General features: G+C 48.2%; 14 non-coding genes across 14 annotated transcripts in view; all 14 read right to left on the bottom strand.

The window, feature by feature from the left end:
* LOC148985412 (5S ribosomal RNA) overlaps nt 1–118 on the bottom strand; it is a 119-nt gene extending 1 nt beyond the window's left edge. Inside the window, exon 1 of the ribosomal RNA XR_016165911.1 lies at nt 1–118. This exon is cut by the window's left edge and continues 1 nt beyond it. This is a non-coding gene — a ribosomal RNA (5S ribosomal RNA).
* Nucleotides 119–181: 63 nt separating this feature from the next.
* Nucleotides 182–300, bottom strand: LOC148985411 (5S ribosomal RNA). The gene has a single exon (XR_016161098.1). It is a non-coding gene; the product is annotated as a 5S ribosomal RNA (ribosomal RNA).
* A 63-nt stretch (nt 301–363) lies between these two features.
* On the bottom strand, nt 364–482 carry LOC148985410 (5S ribosomal RNA). Its single transcript, XR_016165910.1, has one exon. It is a non-coding gene; the product is annotated as a 5S ribosomal RNA (ribosomal RNA).
* Nucleotides 483–545: 63 nt separating this feature from the next.
* Nucleotides 546–664, bottom strand: LOC148985409 (5S ribosomal RNA). Its single transcript, XR_016161097.1, has one exon. It is a non-coding gene; the product is annotated as a 5S ribosomal RNA (ribosomal RNA).
* A 63-nt stretch (nt 665–727) lies between these two features.
* Nucleotides 728–846, bottom strand: LOC148985408 (5S ribosomal RNA). Its single transcript, XR_016165909.1, has one exon. It is a non-coding gene; the product is annotated as a 5S ribosomal RNA (ribosomal RNA).
* A 63-nt stretch (nt 847–909) lies between these two features.
* On the bottom strand, nt 910–1,028 carry LOC148985407 (5S ribosomal RNA). Its single transcript, XR_016165908.1, has one exon. It is a non-coding gene; the product is annotated as a 5S ribosomal RNA (ribosomal RNA).
* Nucleotides 1,029–1,091: 63 nt separating this feature from the next.
* LOC148985406 (5S ribosomal RNA) lies at nt 1,092–1,210 on the bottom strand. Its single transcript, XR_016162760.1, has one exon. It is a non-coding gene; the product is annotated as a 5S ribosomal RNA (ribosomal RNA).
* A 63-nt stretch (nt 1,211–1,273) lies between these two features.
* LOC148985405 (5S ribosomal RNA) lies at nt 1,274–1,392 on the bottom strand. The gene has a single exon (XR_016165907.1). It is a non-coding gene; the product is annotated as a 5S ribosomal RNA (ribosomal RNA).
* Nucleotides 1,393–1,455: 63 nt separating this feature from the next.
* On the bottom strand, nt 1,456–1,574 carry LOC148985404 (5S ribosomal RNA). The gene has a single exon (XR_016165906.1). It is a non-coding gene; the product is annotated as a 5S ribosomal RNA (ribosomal RNA).
* Nucleotides 1,575–1,737: 163 nt separating this feature from the next.
* Nucleotides 1,738–1,856, bottom strand: LOC148985403 (5S ribosomal RNA). Its single transcript, XR_016165905.1, has one exon. It is a non-coding gene; the product is annotated as a 5S ribosomal RNA (ribosomal RNA).
* Nucleotides 1,857–1,919: 63 nt separating this feature from the next.
* LOC148985402 (5S ribosomal RNA) lies at nt 1,920–2,038 on the bottom strand. The gene has a single exon (XR_016165904.1). It is a non-coding gene; the product is annotated as a 5S ribosomal RNA (ribosomal RNA).
* Nucleotides 2,039–2,101: 63 nt separating this feature from the next.
* LOC148985401 (5S ribosomal RNA) lies at nt 2,102–2,220 on the bottom strand. The gene has a single exon (XR_016165903.1). It is a non-coding gene; the product is annotated as a 5S ribosomal RNA (ribosomal RNA).
* Nucleotides 2,221–2,283: 63 nt separating this feature from the next.
* On the bottom strand, nt 2,284–2,402 carry LOC148985400 (5S ribosomal RNA). The gene has a single exon (XR_016165902.1). It is a non-coding gene; the product is annotated as a 5S ribosomal RNA (ribosomal RNA).
* A 63-nt stretch (nt 2,403–2,465) lies between these two features.
* Nucleotides 2,466–2,500, bottom strand: part of LOC148985399 (5S ribosomal RNA) — a 119-nt gene continuing 84 nt past the window's right edge. The window contains exon 1 of the ribosomal RNA XR_016165900.1: nt 2,466–2,500. This exon is cut by the window's right edge and continues 84 nt beyond it. This is a non-coding gene — a ribosomal RNA (5S ribosomal RNA).

Here is a 2,500-nt window from a genome sequence, read left to right as displayed (position 1 = left end):
GCTTACAGCACCTGGTATTCCCAGGCGGTCTCCCATCCAAGTACTAACCAGGCCCGACCCTGCTTAGCTTCCGAGATCAGACGAGTTCGGGCGTTCTCAAGGTGGTATGGCCGTAAGCGAAATCTGCTGCCAAAATTGGGCTATTTGAATGGTTAGAACATTAGGGTAGTAAACTATATAAAGCTTACAGCACCTGGTATTCCCAGGCGGTCTCCCATCCAAGTACTAACCAGGCCCGACCCTGCTTAGCTTCCGAGACCAGACGAGTTCGGGCGTTCTCAAGGTGGTATGGCCGTAAGCGAAATCTGCTGCCAAAATTGGGCTATTTGAATGGTTAGAACATTAGGGTAGTAAACTATATAAAGCTTACAGCACCTGGTATTCCCAGGCGGTCTCCCATCCAAGTACTAACCAGGCCCGACCCTGCTTAGCTTCCGAGATCAGACGAGTTCGGGCGTTCTCAAGGTGGTATGGCCGTAAGCGAAATCTGCTGCCAAAATTGGGCTATTTGAATGGTTAGAACATTAGGGTAGTAAACTATATAAAGCTTACAGCACCTGGTATTCCCAGGCGGTCTCCCATCCAAGTACTAACCAGGCCCGACCCTGCTTAGCTTCCGAGACCAGACGAGTTCGGGCGTTCTCAAGGTGGTATGGCCGTAAGCGAAATCTGCTGCCAAAATTGGGCTATTTGAATGGTTAGAACATTAGGGTAGTAAACTATATAAAGCTTACAGCACCTGGTATTCCCAGGCGGTCTCCCATCCAAGTACTAACCAGGCCCGACCCTGCTTAGCTTCCGAGATCAGACGAGTTCGGGCGTTCTCAAGGTGGTATGGCCGTAAGCGAAATCTGCTGCCAAAATTGGGCTATTTGAATGGTTAGAACATTAGGGTAGTAAACTATATAAAGCTTACAGCACCTGGTATTCCCAGGCGGTCTCCCATCCAAGTACTAACCAGGCCCGACCCTGCTTAGCTTCCGAGATCAGACGAGTTCGGGCGTTCTCAAGGTGGTATGGCCGTAAGCGAAATCTGCTGCCAAAATTGGGCTATTTGAATGGTTAGAACATTAGGGTAGTAAACTACTTAAAGCTTACAGCACCTGGTATTCCCAGGCGGTCTCCCATCCAAGTACTAACCAGGCCCGACCCTGCTTAGCTTCCGAGATCAGACGAGTTCGGGCGTTCTCAAGGTGGTATGGTCGTAAGCGAAATCTCCTGCCAAAATTGGGCTATTTGAATGGTTAGAACATTAGGGTAGTAAACTACATAAAGCTTACAGCACCTGGTATTCCCAGGCGGTCTCCCATCCAAGTACTAACCAGGCCCGACCCTGCTTAGCTTCCGAGATCAGACGAGTTCGGGCGTTCTCAAGGTGGTATGGCCGTAAGCGAAATCTGCTGCCAAAATTGGGCTATTTGAATGGTTAGAACATTAGGGTAGTAAACTACATAAAGCTTACAGCACCTGGTATTCCCAGGCGGTCTCCCATCCAAGTACTAACCAGGCCCGACCCTGCTTAGCTTCCGAGATCAGACGAGTTCGGGCGTTCTCAAGGTGGTATGGCCGTAAGCGAAATCTGCAGCCAAAATTGGGCTATTTGAAGAAGAAAAAAAAGAGACTCTTTCAGGCTTTCTGAAGAAACTGAGAGACTATTTCAGGAATTTTGAGGGGAAAAAAGACAATTTAGGATTTTTGAAACATTTCATTGACTCTTTTTTTTTTTTTAAACAATAAAGCTTACAGCACCTGGTATTCCCAGGCGGTCTCCCATCCAAGTACTAACCAGGCCCGACCCTGCTTAGCTTCCGAGATCAGACGAGTTCGGGCGTTCTCAAGGTGGTATGGCCGTAAGCGAAATCTGCTGCCAAAATTGGGCTATTTGAATAGTTAAAACATTAGGGTAGTAAACTATATAAAGCTTACAGCACCTGGTATTCCCAGGCGGTCTCCCATCCAAGTACTAACCAGGCCCGACCCTGCTTAGCTTCCGAGATCAGACGAGTTCGGGCGTTCTCAAGGTGGTATGGCCGTAAGCGAAATCTGCTGCCAAAATTGGGCTATTTGAATGGTTAGAACATTAGGGTAGTAAACTATATAAAGCTTACAGCACCTGGTATTCCCAGGCGGTCTCCCATCCAAGTACTAACCAGGCCCGACCCTGCTTAGCTTCCGAGATCAGACGAGTTCGGGCGTTCTCAAGGTGGTATGGCCGTAAGCGAAATCTGCTGCCAAAATTGGGCTATTTGAATAGTTAAAACATTAGGGTAGTAAACTATATAAAGCTTACAGCACCTGGTATTCCCAGGCGGTCTCCCATCCAAGTACTAACCAGGCCCGACCCTGCTTAGCTTCCGAGATCAGACGAGTTCGGGCGTTCTCAAGGTGGTATGGCCGTAAGCGAAATCTGCTGCCAAAATTGGGCTATTTGAATGGTTAGAACATTAGGGTAGTAAACTATATAAAGCTTACAGCACCTGGTATTCCCAGGCGGTCTCCC

Source organism: Pimephales promelas, chromosome 3, assembly GCF_988280905.1.
Source record: "Pimephales promelas chromosome 3, fPimPro1.hap1.1, whole genome shotgun sequence".
In the NCBI taxonomy this organism is placed as follows: Eukaryota; Metazoa; Chordata; class Actinopteri; order Cypriniformes; family Leuciscidae; genus Pimephales; species Pimephales promelas.
Note: the sequence above shows the minus strand (reverse complement) of the source record. Positions and strands in the feature narration are given on the sequence as shown.